The sequence below is a fragment of the Mesoplodon mirus genome (assembly GCF_964341445.2).
Source record: "Mesoplodon mirus genome assembly, chromosome: 15".
Classification (NCBI taxonomy): Eukaryota; Metazoa; Chordata; class Mammalia; order Artiodactyla; family Ziphiidae; genus Mesoplodon; species Mesoplodon mirus.
Window position 1 is genome coordinate 27487754 of NC_138991.1, and position 18159 is coordinate 27505912.

At 38.3% G+C, this 18159-nt stretch overlaps 1 protein-coding gene across 6 annotated transcripts in view; it reads right to left on the bottom strand.

The window, feature by feature from the left end:
- The window catches only part of CSNK2A1 (casein kinase 2 alpha 1), a 55735-nt gene that overhangs the window by 28306 nt on the left and 9270 nt on the right, over positions 1-18159 (bottom strand). The window contains exon 2 of one of the 6 annotated variants that reach the window (XM_082645072.1): positions 9774-9890. The exons of 4 other annotated variants lie outside the window; for them this stretch is intronic. The gene's annotated coding sequence lies outside the window, so the exon portion shown is untranslated. Of the gene's footprint in view, positions 1-9757; positions 9891-18159 lie in introns of all 6 variants that reach the window. One more of the 6 variants, XM_082645073.1, reaches the window with a different exon arrangement.

Below are 18159 nucleotides of genomic sequence, written 5' to 3' on the forward strand. Positions count from 1 at the left end.
TATCAGATATGTTATTTGCAAATACTTTCTCCCATTCTGTGGGCTGCCTTTTTATTCTGTTGGTGGTGTCCGCTGATGCACTAAACTTTTAAATTTTGATGAACTCTAATTTGTCTATTTTGTCTTGTTGTCTGTGCTTTTGGTGTCATATCTGTACTATTTTTATTTCTGTCTCTTATAAACTTGAAGTTACTTCCAAGTAAAAAGTTTTTTAAAAATGGGTATAAGAAAACTGAGGCCCAGAAAGAGGAAATTTTACCTATAATCACATAGCTACTTAACACGAGAGTTAAGGACTGGAAACCAAACTTCTGATTCTTGTGACGATAATCTTTTTTGCCATGTAATCATAAACTAGTTAGATAACAACAGCTAACACCTACAAGCATTCACTACGTGCTTTATGTGAATTATTTCATAACCCTTACCACACAAGGAACTGGTAAGGACAGTTACCATTACCCCCATTTTAAAGATGAGGAAAATGAAGCAAAGAAAGGTTAAGTAACTTGCCAAAGGACACACAGCTAGAAGGAGCTGACGACACTTAACCAGACTACAAAACAGAGATAACTGTATTCACCTCTCAGGTTTGTGGTGAGGATTCAATGAGCTAATAAGTGTCAAGGGTTTAGAACTGTGCCTATTTGAGACCTCTATGACTCACAACAATCTACATGTTCTTTCCAATGTTGTATTTAAGCTGGAGCTTAGCTACTACACCAAAAAGTAAGCCAGAAGAGATGTCTCCTTATGCCCACAATTTCAGCGGCTTAAAGCTTTTAGAGGAAAAGCAAGAAAGACTAGGATGGGGGTTAATGCTATCCTCCAAAAGTATGACAAACAATGATACTCCGCCCCCCCAGCAATATATGAGATCAAAAGATCCATATGTCTACCTACGAATTCTCCAATTCATAAAAGCCCCTATAACTTGCCTCTGTTCAACTCTGGGGTCCCATATGTATACAACTTAAATGGCCAGAACACGATAAAATCATTCAGATACTTACTAAAAAGTGGACCAAAGCCGTCTTTAAAATTATTTCCAAATATTTATTTCTTTGGTTTTATAAAACCACCTGGGTGATAATAACCTAATGTATCTTTACCTAATATCGATTAAGTATAAACACACACACACACCCAAACAAGCAAAAAACCAGAAAGCAGACACTTTTATTGTAATTTTCCTTCTTCCCAAAGAAACAAGGTCATTTGTGCTTTAGGACTGCTGGCTTTTTTGGTGATGATTATCACTGCACTGACAACAGCAAGACACTAGGGAGGTGGGTAAAGGTGTGTGTAAGTGCGCAAGTAGCCCAAGCGGTATAGACAACAGCATTAAACCAGCAGAAATAGTCCCAGGAATTTATGAATCTTAACACTACTAAACTCTTAGATTCTTACCTTCTTCTCCGAAACGGTATCTTTCTCTTCAGTCTCTATATTCCTTTATAGGTATTTTATTCTTTCTGTTGATATTCTGTAAGACACCCTGGATCTCAAAGCTCTTCCCCGATGAACTTAAGAAGTTTGTAAAATCAGCACAAATTTAATAAATGGGATTAGATGCAATATGCAATGTGGTGAAGCAAGCAGTGGAGTCCTGGGTTCAAATCCCTGTTTGGCTACAGGACCTCTACTGGGGTTCTTCCAGCTTTGATTCATCACTTATAAAACCTGCCTAACTGCACTTGCAGACTGAAGGGAAGCTCAAGTGAGATGATCTTCCAGAAAGGGCTCAAAAACACTGAACACATGTAAATTATTATTAAATGATTACTATGCCATTGCTCCTTAGTGAAAACTAATAAGCAGAAGCCTAACCTTAAAAGCCTGTGGTCTTCACTCCTAGTTTTCTGCAAAGTACAGAAATTATAGGAGCTGTGGTTAACTCCCAGCCTCTGAGGGCCAACTCATGGGTGGACATGCCATTACAAAATGAGACCTCATTTCTCCGCGGAAATCATCTGACTCACATGGAAAATATTCTCCAACTCCCATTAATTAGCCCATGTATCAATCACACTCTTACCACCCAGTCTTCTGCTCTCATAAGGCCTTGGCATTCTCTGAGAAGCGCAGAGCAAGGCTATTCACTAATGAAACTCCTGAGATTCTCAAGTACTTGTTTGACTGGCCCTTGCAGCTTTGTGCCTCATCAACTGGGACCTAATTTATGAACTGGTGAATTTGATTCTCCACTGGGAGGACAACGAGCTATTTTGCAGTAACCCAAAGAGGTGCTTCACTTTACTGTCATGCATACCAAATAATCTGCTTAGAGTAAGAGAGTCATTCACATGAATTCCAAATAGTTGGCCTTCATTAATTATGCGGGGAGAAGAAAATAGGGGTGGGGGACGGAGGGGTGTGTGTTCTTAAACTATAGCTTAGCAACTTCAGATAAATAAAATGGTGCAGGGAGGGATGAGGGAGGGTGATGGAATGGGGTAAAGAGGGGATGTGAAAAGATAGAAAAAAGAAGATAAACATTCTATTCAGAAATACTATTTCACTTGTACTGCTGTAAATGTGTATGTATATTCACATGCAGCCTAAAAGGAAGGAAATACAGGGACAGCCTAAATCTCTCAACTACAGATTTGGTTCTTTCAGACATTCCCTCCTTTGTTCATCCCTTAAATATATGAGCATCTACTATGAAAAAGTATTATGCTAGGCTTTGGGAATACAATAATGAGCAAGGCAGAACAGTGAGATGAATGTGCCTTTAAGATTTTATCTGCAGATTAAGGATAATGAAAATTCATTGAAGAATTTTAAGCAGAAAAGTGACCCATATGTACATTTTGAACAAGTTTACTCTGGCTGGGTGTGAGACAGGCAAGAGAGAATAGTTTCAGGGAAACAGAAAGCTATCAACAGTAGCCTGTGTAAGACAGATGATGAAGGCCTGACCTATGGTGGTAGCAAAGGAGATAAGTGAACTAATATGACGAACAAAATTTATGGTGTAAAATCAATAGCTCTGGGTGGACTGGATAATGGGGTAAGGAGTGGAAGTGACTTTTAGATTTCTGGCTAGAGAGACTGTTGATGCCATTCATGGAGACAGAAAACATTCTGGAAGAGCTCACAAGTCAGGTTTTGAACATAAGGTTAAAATGGCTCTTCGACATATTAAAAAGGGTACTGAAAAGGCAATCAGGTATTATAAGTCTGGAGCTAAAAGAGTTTTTCAGCTTTAAATACCTGTCCCCCACACCTCTCCCCCAGAATTGTATGTGGCAGGCATTTCTTTTCCTAATCTACAGATAAGAAAACAGCCTAAGTAAATTCAGTAGCTTTGGCAAGAATATCCAGTAGAGATGGAGCTGGGATTCAAAGCCAAAATGGCTGGCCCCCAAGGTTCATGTCTTTTCATTCCTATCGAACTGAACTTATCACTTTCTACATCATACCTTAATTTCCTTATTAGACCCTTAGCTCCTTGAAGTCAAGATCCATTATCTAATTCATCTTTTGATTTTACAGTACCCAGCTCAAGTCTCTGCATTTTGTATGAGGTCCAGTAAATATTATTCGTCAATCAAATCAATGTTGGTTTATTTTCAAAAAAATGAAAAAAAAATGAAGTTGCCTCCAAAAGGTAGAGTACCCCTAAACACTTCAGGTCATCTGGTACATAGCTAGGAAAATTAAAAGACTAACTCAAAGAGTTCTTGAGTAATTTTCTCTTCACTCCCCGCCCTACCATTATAGCTTCTTCTATTAAATAACAGGGCCACAGTTAAGATTTGTACTTTTCTCCCACAACAATTAGAATTAAGAGAATACTGAAGAAACTCTAGTTCAGCAATTTTTACAATGGCTTATCTGAAAGTTGGGAAAAGTGCTTGAGTCCTGAGTATCCTGAAGGTCAATTCTCCTACCTACCATTCACAATAGAAGTATACCTTAAAAAAATATAACTTACAGAAAAAGTATTACCTTTCCTTTTAATTTCCATTTTATTTTTATTTATTTATTTATTTTTGCATTACGCGGGCCTCTCACTGTTGTGGCCTCTCCCATTGCGGAGTACAGGCTCCGGACGTGCAGGCTCAGCGGCCATGGCTCACGGGCCCAGCCGCTGCGTGGCATGTGGGATCTTCCTGGACCGGGGCACGAACCCGTGCATCGGCAGGTGGACTCTCAACCACTGCGCCACCAGGGAAGCCCTAATTCCATTTTAAATGACCTTACTTAGTTCTTACTGTCCTCATGTATTGCATAAAAGGAGATGTAACTTTCATGGCTAATAATTTCAAATTTCAGATCACTAATTCTATTTTAAAAGCCCTCAGACTGACTCTGAAGACATGGCTAAGTTTTGTTTGCTCAATGCTTAGCCTAATAAAAGCCAATTAATCAACTATGACAAATTATCTTGTCAACACAATTTTCCCTACTAAAGTCAGACCACACCTGTAACCAAAGCCAATTATTAATACATGGCTCTGCTTGACCTATATTTTAATAAAATGCAAGGAAAAGAAAACTTCACTAAATCATCAGGCTAAAATATGTACTGTGAAACTAGTAAGTTTATTGACATAAATGTAACAGAACTAATTAATTTCAATAAAAACTCCTTTTGCCCTCTTCAGTCAGTCTCTCCCTCTAATCTCTTCTACTCCATGTGATTTCTGTTTTTCAATCTGGCAACTAAAAAAGAAAATCAGAGGCTTAGTGAATGGACCAATATCAGAAAATGCACAAGTCTAATCAGTCATTTGTACTAATGTAGTTTTATAGATCAATTTTCTAGTATTAGAACTAGAAAAGGTTATTCTGGAACTCTAAATTTAAAAATTTTTCAAACTGTGACACAGTTTTATTATGTCTTTTAACTCTAATATTTATTAGGGTCTCCATCTTAAGAAAAAAAAAAAGGTTCCCCTGCCCATCCCTAGATCAACCATAGTTAATGAACAAGAGCTCATACTCGTCCAGGCAGGACAAAGAGTTCTATAGTAAAGAATGCGGAATGTGCTTATATTGCACTGACTGCATGATTTAGGACCACTTGTTTAGAGGAAAAGCAGTTGTATGAGGAAAAAACACCTTTGAAGCACTGCAGCAGAGAATGAATTCTTCTTAGCAATCAGGCAGCAAAAACTGGTAAGAGGATTTGTGGAACAAACTACGTATATGTTTTTGCCTTGTTGTAGAAGCAAAGACAAACATTTAGTCATACAAACTTGTCCTTTCCCCTTTCAAAGTGGCACTGTTTAGAAGGTCAAATGAACACAAAAAAAGCATAAGTAGTTAATACTATCTGAATTACTTGTTTCAAATGTCCATAGTTGCCCTTAATTTCCAATTATCTCCTCCTTTCAAAATCAAGAGCAGAATGTTCATTCATTAAGCATTTATCTAATACTTATTATGTACCAGGAAACATGCTTGATTGCCAGGAAGGGATCCTTTCTCTAGGCCCTGGAGAATAAAGAGAAAGTAATTCTGCCCTCCAACAAAGAAAACAGACCATTAAAATCTCTGATCAGTGCTTGAAAGAATCAAGTCAGGGTGCTCTGCAGGAACTGAAGGGAACTGAAGTCACCCACCAACCCATTATCATCCATTCAATACATATTTATGGAGTACCTCAATGTTTGGGGAAAGGCAGTCAGGGAAGAAATAACATCTAAGCTCAGTTTTGAAGGATGCACAGGAATTATTCAGATGAGAAACACCAATACAACAAATTGTAAAGCACAATTCTTTAAGTTAGGAATTTTAAAGACCTATAACTTTGTATCCCAAAATGACCAAAAGCTGGCACACCCTGTTATCCTCTGTAAGAAGCACATCAGATCAACAACCTGTTAACACCTACGGTGGAAAACACTAGTGCACTCTGCTCAACTGTTACTATGTGCGGCCCTCTCCCCCGAAACAATGATTAATTCACAACCACTGCACTTTAGATCTCATTCTCTTCCTTTCTCCACTCCTCTAACAAATCAGTTCTATTGCAGAGGTCACAAAGCAAAATGCCTAGAAAGGACAAGTAGCTAGAGCTTGTAGACAATCCCTGAAAGTGTGACCGCTTCTCAGTTTTCAAAGTGAAGATTTTTGCAGGTAACTTTCCTGTCTTCAGTAATGGCAGGCTAGGTTATTCAGGTCAACTCTCCTACTGAGAACCAAAGCGAATGGATTACACACACACACACACACACACACACCACACACACACACACACACACACACACACACCCTCACATTCTTAAATAACACCGACAAGCATATAGCCAAAAGTGAAGAGAAAATGAGAACCCAGAGCAGTAAGCAAGCAAGGAAGCCCAAAGCGTCTTTGTTGATCCCTGAGAATTAGAATTTTGCTCTGACAGAAACCAAAGCCCAGGGCTCTCACAAGGTGAGGAGTCCCTCCTCATAATAAATAAATAGATAAATAAATAAACTGAAGGTAGGAAAGAAGGGAGGGAGGGAGGATAAAGACGAGGCCCTCAACATAATAAGCTGAGACTTGAGAGTTACAATCTTAGGGTGGGAGTGAACAGCGAGTAGAAGATCCAGGGAAGAACTATAGCCCTTTGGAGGGAATGTCTGATCTAAAGCTTGTTTTAAGGTGGTCCCTGGACCAGTAATGTCCACAGATACCCCTGACATGAACAAGCTTGCTGTGGGCTTCAAATGAATCCTACAAATAATTTTTCATATACAATATCCAACTTGTAATCAAAGATAACTAGGTGTTGAAGACGCCAATAGTTAGACTGGCAGAAAAGAACAGACAACAGAAAAAACCCACAGAGACTTAACAACTATGTGGACTATGCTTACAGCAATAAATTTCAGAATATCTGCAGGGAACAGGATACTTAAAAAGTAACAGCAGATTTCAAAACATGGAAGAACAAAACAGAACTTTCAGAAATAAGAAGTGACTGAAATGGGCTGATTTAACAGTAGATTCAGGGAACTCTCTGGTGGTCCAGTGGTTAGGACTCCACACTCTTGATATGGAGGGTGCTGGTTCAATCCCTGGTCAGGGAACTAAGATCCCACAAGCTGCGTGGCGGGGCCAAAAAAAAAAAAAAAAAAGGTAGATTCAAAAGGATGAAGAGAAAACTAAGGAACTAGAAAACAGGCTAGAAATTATCCCCAGTGTAGCAGAAAGGTCAAAACTATGAAAAAATAAGAGAAGAATAACACTGTGAAGTAGTTTGATATACTTTTAATTGGAACTAGAAGAAAAGGAGAAAATGGGACAGGGCAGAGGCAATAGCTGAAGAGGTTAACAGTTGAGAAAGTCCCAGAAGCAATTAGACACAATCACATTCCAGTAGCCAACAAATACCACACAAGATCAATAAAAAGAAATCACAACTAATCATGCAATAAAACAGAAGAAAAACCGAAGATAAAGAGAAATTTGAAAAGCAAGCAGAGAAGACAGACTGCATTCAAAGAAGCAACATTAGCACAGTTTTCTCCAAAAGCAACAATGAAGCCAAGACAGTTTAATACCTATAGTGTGCTGAGGGGAAAAAAACCCGCTGCCACATTAAAATTCTAGATCCATGGGCTTCCTTGGTGGCACAGTGGTTGAGAGTCCGCCTGCCGATGCAGGGTATGCGGGTTCGTGCCCCGGTCCGGGAAGATCCCACATGCCACGCAGCGGCTGGGCCCGTGAGCCATGGCTGCTGAGCCTGCGCGTCCGGAGCCTGTGCTCCACAATGGGAGAGGCCACAACAGTGAGAGGCCCGCGTACTGGAAAAAAAAAAAAAAATCTACATCCAGTAAATATCTCTAAAGAAAGAAAATAAGGAACAATAATCCCATTTGGAAGGTTTGAATTGAAAGAGAAAATGAAGAGCAAAATTTATGGAAAAGTTCAAAAAAAATCTTTGGTAAGTTATGGCTCCAAGTTACAATATTTACGATGGTATCTTACTGATAGAACAAAAATACCATGTATTTCCAAACTAGAAAGATTGGCGGTGGGGGGGGAATTGAATAAGAAGAATCCAAAAAAAGGTAAGAAAAAAAGAAGAAAAAACCCCAGAACATAAGAAACAGAGAAAAAAGTTACACAAATATGACTAATTATATTAAATATAAATGAAATAAATCATTCTGGTAAAAGACAAAAGACTGTCAGACTGGATTAAAAAAGAAATCCAAGTGAACCAGAATAACCAAACCAGTCTTGAAAAAGAAAAATAAAGCTAAAGGAATCATACGATCTAATTTTAAGTTATTTATTGCAAAGCTTACAGTTTTTAAACCTGTGTCATTAGCAAAGGGATAAAACATAAATCAATAGAACAGAATGAGGTATAGAAATAGACCCACACAAATATGGCCAAATGATTTTTGACAAAGGTGGAAAAGCAGTTCAATGAAGAAAGGATAATCTTTTCTGTAAATAGTCTTGGGAAACTTGGTGACCCATATACAAAATCACAACCTTCAATCTAAACCTCACACCTTATAAAAAAAAACAACTCATAATGGATTGTGGATCTAAATGTAAAATGATCAAACCTTTATAAGGAAATCTTGTGACTTGAGATTAGGCAGAGTTCTTTACATGACACCAAAAGCACAATCCATAAAAGTAAAACCTGAAAAACTGGACCTCATCAACACTAAAACATTTCTGCTCTGTAAAAGACCCTGTGAACAGAATGAAAAAAATGCCACAGATAGAATATATTTGCAAATCACATACCTGATAAAGGACTTGCATGTATGAAATACAAAGAACTCAACAATAAGAAAACACTCCAATTAAAAAACAAGCAAAAGGGGGCTTCCCTGGTGGTGCAGTGGTTGAGAGTCCGCCTGCCGATGCAGGGGACACAGGTTCGTGCCCCAGTCCGGGAAGATCCCACATGCCGCAGAGTGGCTGGGCCCATGAGCCATGGCTGCTGAGCCTGTGCTCCGCAACGGGAGAGGCCACAACAGTGAAAGGCCCGCATACCGCAAAAAAACCCAAAAAACCAAAAAAAAACAAAAAAAACAAAAAAAAAAAACAAGCAAAAGATGTGAACAGACACTTCACAAAAGATCAAATTAAAATGAGATCCACTACAGAGTTATTAAAATACCTTAAAAATAAAAATTTGACGACACCAAAAGCTGGTGAGGATGTAACAGAAACTAATTAGGAGCAACAAAAACTAATTCATTCTTGATGAAAACGCAACACGGTATAGCAATCTTGGAAAAATTTGGCCACTGATTATAAAGTTAAATAAACACCATATAACTCAGCATTCCCACTCCTAGGTATTTACTCAAGTGAACTGAAAATCTATGTTCACACAAAAACCTGTATGCAAATGTTGACAGCAGCTTTATTCATAATTGCAAAAAAATGGAAACAACCAAGATGTCCAACAAGTGAATGGATAAATAAATGGTGGTATAATCATACAATGGGAAACAAACTATTGATTTGTACAACAACATGGATGAATCTTAAATATATTTTGTTAAGGAGCCAGAACCAAAAAGCTAGGTATTGTATGTTTCCATTTATATGACATACTGAAAAAGGCAAAACTATGAAGACAGAACATGAGTGACTGACACATGGAAATGCAACTGTTCTGTTTAATACTGCAGAGGTGGATTTATTACTCTAAGTATTGTTAGAACCCACAGAACTGTGCACCACGAACAGCGGACATTTCTGGATGCAAATTCCTAGCTCTGTCCACTAAGAGCACCTAGAAGTAGTGTCAATGAGTAGCAACAAGAATAGTGTCCAAACCTTGGTTTCTCAATACCTTTCTCCAATAAAAGGAAGGCGGGCTCTTTAGAGAAACGGCTGATTCTAGGATCGAGGCAGGGAAAACATAGGATAGCCTGGCAAATCTTGTAGTCAAAGGGACATGGGAGCCAACCTGAAAGAGTTCCAAGTGCAAAAGCTTGAACAATTTGAATAAAATATAATGACAGTATTAGATAGTAACCCCAAAGAATAAAATAAACATCCACGAGTCCACACTATATAAATAAATGATTTAATAAATTAAAAAAATCTTCCTTATACAAGAATTCAACTTACACATGTAGAAAGCAAAAAAGAAATAGAAAATTACCATTAGATCAGCACAGTAATCGCCACAGGCAAGATCCACTGACTGATGCTAAAATTGGTTAGTAAAATTTTTAAGAGAATAGGATATTTGCATAGCCTCTAAGTATCTCCTCCAGTATACTCACTAACTACTATGATGGTTTTAACATATGTCCACAAATTATTTGATATGCCTCCCTCGAGGAGGTGTAGCTTAATGTTCCTTCTCTTGAAGGTGCGTTGGACTTAGGAAAGCCCTTCTAATGAATAAGTATGGAAAGGGAGAAATAGCAACTCTACAGTGCAGAAACCTGGTAGACACTATCTAAACATCACTAAAGATCAGTTATGTTAATATCATATACCCTAAATATGTAATGAGAAGAGCACATCACCTCTGTGGCATTCTCAAAAAGCCATAACCATAATCTAATCATGATTAGAGATTAGAAAAAGATTAGAACCTAAATTGAAGGACATTCTACAAATCTCAGCAGTCTTCTCCAAAACTGTCAAAGCTTTGAAAATCAAGGAAAGACTGAGAAACTGTCACAGACTAGAGGAGACAAAACAACTAAACGTAATTTGGTATCTTGGACTGGATCCTGGAACAGAAAAACGACATAACTGGTAAAATCCAAATAAAGTCCACAGTTTAGTTAATAGTACTGTATCAGTGTTAATTTCTTAGTTTTAATAAAGTGTCATGGTTATGTGATACGTTAACATTAGGGGAAGCTGGGTGAAGGGTATATGAGGATTCTATCTTTGCAACTCTTCTGTAAATCTGAAATTACTTCAAATTAAAAGTTAAATGTGGACAATACTAGGTGCTAGAGAGATCTTACATTGCTAGTAGGAATGCAAAATAGTATAACAAAGCCCTTCTGGAAACAGTTTGGCAATTTCTTAGGAAGTTAAAAATTTTCACGTAACCCAGAAGCCCCACTCACTATGTTCAAAAAAGCCTATACATGTAGATTTACAGCAGCTCTGTTCATAATCACCAAAGAATCTTAAATGGATAAGCAAACTGTGGTCCATCCATACAATGGAATTCTACTCAACAATAAAAAGGAACTAACTACTGATACACACAGCTTTGATGAATCTCAAAAGAAATACTGAGTGAAAGAATCCAGTTTCAAAATATTATATATTGCTTGATTCCATTTATATAACATTCGTGAAAAGATAAAACTATAGTAACTGAGAGCAGAACAGTGGTTGCCAGAGAATAGGGGTGGGAGGCTGGGTAATATGAGGGAGGTGATATAATTGTCCTGTCCCCTTGTTGTGATGGTGGTTACTTGACTCTCTGTGTGTCAAAATTTACAGAACTGTACACACAAAAAGGAATCAATTTTACTGTATACTGATTTAAAAAATAAAATTAGGGCCTCCCTGGTGGCGCAGTGGTTGAGAGTCCGCCTGCCGATGCAGGGGATACGGGTTCGTGCCCCGGTCTGGGAGGATCCCATAAGCCGCGGAGCGGCTAGGCCCGTGAGCCATGGCCGCTGGGCCTGCGCATCCGGAGCCTGTGCTCCGCAACGGGAGAGGCCACAACAGTGAGAGGCCCGCATACCGCAAAAAGAAAAAATAAATAAATAAATAAAATAAAAAATTAAATTAAATTAAAAAAAGGGAGAAATCCTATCATATGCTGTATCCTAAAACACAGGATAACATGAAGAACATATCTGAAATACTTAGGGGAAAAAGACTTAGGAAAACTGATACAAGAAGAAATGAAAATCCTGAATATCCAGCCATTTCCATTTCAATCAGTATTGTAACTGGCTATCAGTTTTCAACCTCCATTCTATCCTAATGTCTTCCTACTGCACAGCTTAGTATTTCCATAACACTTTGTAAAAAGTTTAAAACTTTTCAAAATGTTAAGCAAATGAGTACTGAACATGCTTCCCCCGCCTTTTCTGTGCCGTTATACTTTATGCCCTCCACAATACAGCTTGCTAGGGGAAATCCTACTCACCCTTCAAGAATCAGCAACTTTTACGTCCACAATGAAGCCTTCCACAACTCTCCAAAATGAACCAAAATACTTCCTCTGTGGTGCCAAAGCACCCCTATATACTTATGACATTATCACATGTGTTTTGTTTACATACTTCCCACTCATTAAACTATCAATTCAAGGACCTGAACCATGGTTTATTTCTCTTGGTATATACCCTGTGTTTATCACAGTGCCTAAGCATGTTGATATGTTCCATAAATGTCTGATGAACTGATATTAAGACAGTAATAGACAATATTTTGGCAAAAATCAAATTTCCTTGCATATGGACCTGCTCCTGTTCAGAACTGAGAAAAGCAGTTTGGCTGTACAAGTATAATGGATATTTGATGTGCAGCCAATTTTAAAGATGCTCTTTGGTCTTGCATGTAAATTTTATCACATAACAGTCATACTATCACTTCCCAATGAGATGTGAAGCCAGTCAGTATGTGTGAGAGATGTTTCTTTGGAACCACAAGTTTTATGAGGCCATGCATTTTACCCAGGTGATGAGCACAGTGCCGTACAATCCTTGATAGAGCTACAGAAACAGTTCAGTACTCTATTACTGAAAAATGCGAACCTTGGATTTAAAAGAACAGGAACACTGGAGCCACTAGGACCAAATATGACCTTGGATCTGTCATTTAACCTATCTGATTACAGTGAGGAAACTGCAGAATATAAGGCGTAATATCCTCTCCCTCTCCCTCCTTTACTATCATGGAGATAGGTTACCCAGGAGATACTCCCTGCAGGTGATCAATAAGCAATAATTAATAGGGTGGGTTGTCCTAGACTTGCCAACAACAGATAATAGGCTGGAACAGAGGGCAGCAAACATTTTCCAGCTTCCAATTCTAAAGAAATGTGAACGCCTATGCCTATACTACTCCTTGGGATTTATATTTATCACTTTTAAACCTAACAAGTCTAAGACCTACGTAATACCGTTCCCATTTTACAGAAGGTGAATCTGAGCAATTTTTACAGTGTCACAATGAGGTGGTGATTTTAAAATATTCTGTCTAGATTCACGGCCTATTCGTTCTGCTTTATAGCAAACATATATGTCCTATTTGGCTCACACAGTATTTTTTCTTCCAATTTTTAAAACAGATAAAATCCACACAACATCACATCCATCATTTTAAAGTGTACAATTCAGTGGTTTTTAGTATGTTTGTAGCATGCAACCATCACTACCATATGATTCCAGAACATTACCTTCACCTCCAGAGAAAATGAATTTCCCATAGCAGTCACTCCTAATACCCCCTCACCTCTTAAGAATCACTAATCTGCTTTCTGTCTCTATAGATTTGTCTATCCTGGACACTTCATAAAAACAGAATCACATAATATGTATCCTTGTGTATCTGGCTTCTTTCATTTAGCATGTTTTCAAGGTTCATCCATGACGCAGCTTTACAGTAGTTCATTCCTTTTTATGGCTGAATCCACTGTAAGGATATACCACATTTTGTTCATCCATTCATCAGTTGATGGACATTTGTTTCCACTTTATGGCCATTATGAGTAATGCTGCTATGAACATTCTTGTGCAAGTTTTCCACAGTGTTTTTAAAAAGTGAATCAGGGGCTTCCCTGGTGGCGCAGTGGTTGAGAGTTGGCCTGCCGATGCAGGGGACACGGGTTCGTGCCCCAGTGCGGGAAGATCCCACATGCCGCGGAGCGGCTAGGCCTGTGAGCCATGGCCGCTGAGCCTGCGCGTCCGGAGCCTGTGCTCCGCAACGGGAGAGGCCACAACAGTGAGAGGCCTGCGTACCGCAAAAAAAAAAAAAAAAGTGAATCAGATATTAAGTTCAATTATTTGTTAAAGATTTTCATAATAAATATTTCTAAGTGTGACTTGGTTGCCAACAGTAAAAAACAAATCAACCTTCAGTTTCTCTTAAGAAGGAAGGAGAAAAGATCTGTCTTTCTGGTAACAATGATTCTGCATTCCTGCACTGACAAAATCACTTGGATCTGCTAACGGTGATTATCCAACAAAGGGCTCTAAAACCAACCCACTGGAAGATGCCACAGGTAAACCTGGACAACTCTATACATTTATCTTACTGGCTCGACTCCTGCAAGTATTTCGGTTAGCAATCCCTGCTCTATACTAAATATATAAATTTATAAATATATAAGTAAATTAAAAATGATATATTTTAAAAAGGTAACTGGGGAAAAATATGGGCAAAGAAGACATTCAGCATTATCAGATGCAACAGCAAGCCGGTTTAAGCTCTCAACTTAACACCATTTGCTCCTTGATTTAGTTTCCATTACTAGTCCGGTTAGAACTTAACAAAAAACACCTTGGAGTACTTTGCAGTATGCTTTTTGCCAATTAAGAAATACAGACCTAACCACAGATTTACAGAAAATTTCTAATGATCAAGACCCCTCCTCTGTACTCCAACAGCACACTTTGCTTACCTTTTCCATCTAGCAATGTCACTGTACTGTTTACACATCTGTTGCCCTAGCTAAACAAAGCTCCAAAAGTAGTGAAGAGTGCCTTTGTATCCTGAGGAATCTACCACAGAAGCTGACATAGAATACCTTTCAGAAATATTTGTTGAAAGAATACTGTGACACCTGAGGAACAAAAACAAAGCAGGAGGTATGACTCTCCCAGACCTCAGACAATACTACAAAGCTACAGTAATCAAAACAGTGTCCTATCGGTATAAAAACAGACACACAGATCAGTGGAAGAGAACAGAGAGCCCAGAAATAAATCCACACACCTACAGTCAATTAATCTTTGACAAAGGAGGCAAGAATATAAAATGGAAAAAAGACAGTCTCTTCAGCAAGTGGTGCTGGGAAAGTTGGACAGCTGCAATGTAAACCACTGAAGTTAGAACACATCATACACAAAAATAAACTCAAAATGGCATAAAGACTAAGACATGACACCATAAAACTCCTAGAAGAGAGCATAGGCAAAACCCTCTGACGTAAGTCGTACCAATGTTTTCTTAGGTCAGTCTCCTAAGGCAATAGAAATAAAAACAAAAATAAACAAATGGGATCTAATCAAACTTACAAGCTTTTACACAGCAAAGGAAACCATAAACAAACAAACAAAAAACAATGAAAAGACACCTTACAGTCTAGGAGAAAATATGTGCAAATGATGCAACCGACAAGGGCTTAATTTCTAAAATATACAAACAGCTCATACAACTCAATAACAAAAAACAACCAAAAAATGGACAGAAGACCTTAACAGACATTTCTCCAAAGACGACATACAGATGGCCAGGAGGCACATGAAAAGATGCTCAACATCACTGATTATTAGAGAAATGCAAATCAAAACTACAATGAGGTACCATCTCACATCAATCAGAATGGCCATCGTTAAAAAGTCTACAAATAAATGCTAGAGAGGGTGTGGAGAAAAGGGAACCCTCCTACACTGTTGGGAGGAATGTAAGGTGGTACACCCACTATGGAGAACAGTATGGAGGTTCCTCAGAAAACTAAAAATAGAATGATCTAGCAGTCCCACTCTTGGGCATATACCGGGACAAAATTATAATTCAAAAAGATACATGCACCCCTATGTTCACAGCAGCACGATTCACAATAGCCAAAACACGGAAACAACCTAAATGTCCATTGACAGATGAATGGATAAAGAAGATGTAGTACATATATACAATGAAATACTACTCAGCCATAAAAAATGACAAAATAATGCCATTTGCAGCAACATCAATGCAACTAGAGTGCAGTTATCATAGTAAGTGCAGTAAGTCAGAAAGAGGAAAGACAAATACCATATGATATCACTTATATGTGGCATCTAAAATATGGTGCAAATGAACCTACCTACAAAACAGAAACAGACTCACAGACATAGAGATCAGATTTGTGGTTGCCGGGGGGGGGGGGGGAGGGGGAGAGGAATGGACTGGGAATTTGGGGTTGGTAGACACAACCTATTCATTCAGAATGGATAAACAAGGTCCTACTGTATAGCACAGGCAACTATATCCAATCTCCTGGGATAAACCATAATGGAAAAGAATATTTAAAAAAGAATGTACATATGTGTATAACTGAGTCACTTTGCTGTACAGCAAAGATTGGCACAGCGTTGTAAATCAACTACACTTCAATTAAAAAAAAGAATACTGTGACAAATAAGTCATGCAAGTGTTACTGTATTAAAAATAATAAAAAGGGGAAACTGCTATTTGGACCATACAAATTATTTCAAAATGGAGTTTATCAATGAGATCAGAGGTCCATTAACTCCCTAAAGTATATACAAAGTAGCATTGTACAGGTACATTTTTTTGAAGAAAAGATCAGGAGCTTTCATTACAGGCTCAGAGAAATCTGTAAACCCCAGGAAAACTAAGAATCGCTGAATTAGACAAAAGGAAAGGTACACTTTTCACATTGCAAAATGTAAATTTTAAAAGGTTAACTTGATGGGAATTCCCTGGCAGTCCAGTGGTTAGGACTCCGTGCTTCCACTGCAGAGGGCACGGGTTCGATCCCTGGTCAGGGAACTAAGATCACTCAAGGCGAGCAGCAAAAAAAAAAAAAAAAAAAAAAAAGGTTAACTTGATAATTTACATAAATACTAAACAATTAAATTTCTCAAGTTACGCATATCCCATTTTTTCCTGAAGGAAGAGGGGAAGACAATGTATCCTAGGCTTCAATTTATTTATGTTCCAGCATGAGACCCATGCTTGATGAATGATTAACAAAATGTCAGCTTCAGAAAAGATACAGTGGCATTCAGAGTCAGGGGAGGACACCAGTTTTACACAAGGGAACTTCAGTTTTGCCTTCCATTACTGCTTAAAAAAATAAGAAATTGAATTTCTTTACAAGTGTCCAAACTTTAATTGTTTAATCTTACACTTTGAAGTATATCCCGAGGCTTCTCTGGTGGCGCAGTGGTTAAGAGTCCACCTGCCAATGCAGGGGACACGGGTTCGAGCCCTGGTCCAGGAAGATCCCACATGCCGCGAAGCAACCAAGCCCTTGCGCCACAACTACTGAGCCTGCGTTCTAGAGCCTGCGAGCCACAGCTACTGAAGCCCACATGCTGCAACTACTGAAGCCTGTGTGCCTAGAGCCTGTGCTCCACAACAAGGGAAGCCACCACAGTGAGAAGACTGCACCGCAACGAAGAGTAGCCCTCGCGCACCGCAACTAGGGAAAGCCCGCGCACAGCAGTGAAGACCCAACACAGCCAAAAATAAATAAATAAAATAAATAAACTTAATAAATAAATAAATAAATAAATAAAGTATATCCCCTGAAATATACATGGAAAGAGAATTGCTTCAGGGTCAGAGATTTTAAAATGGTTTTTTCTAAACTTAAAGCCAAGACTACTTTAAGACTGGAATCCCCTAGAGTCTTAAAACTGTTAAGATACTCAATTACTGAACTTTCTGAATTAGGGCTTACAGCTTTTAAAAAGTCAAAACACAAAGAGAAAATATTTATATGGCAGACTTGGATAAAGGATCAAGACCTTTGGACCTAAGATCACTGGCTTGGAGGCCCTGTACCCTGCACAAATGGCCAGAAGGCTGAGGGGACCAGAATCTCAGCACTTCTGTAACTCTCCCTGATATAGTCCATTGGCTGAAAAATTCTGATTTAATTAACCTAAAGAGATCGTAAGCTCAATAGTCAAAATCCATGCAAGTAGGCTGAGAAAACTATTACTATTATTTCATAGCTCCCCTTTATTTCATAGCTCCCCTTTATTTCAAGAGATAAGCAATCACCTTTTGCGGTTTTCAAGTACAGTTCACTAATATACTACCATTCCTTCTGGGAGATCATCTATTTGGAGGTCATTGGCACAAGAAAACAAAAACAACCTAAACCTCCTAACCCTATAGCTTGAAATAAATCAAAAGGAAATAGATTAGTCGGGAAAATGAATGTAAGATTAAATGAAGCTATCTCTTTTTTCTCTACTTTATCAAACTAACGCCATATAATGTTTTTTTTTTTAATCGGGGAAAAATAAACAGGCCAAAAAGGTTAACAAATAGCTCCTTGA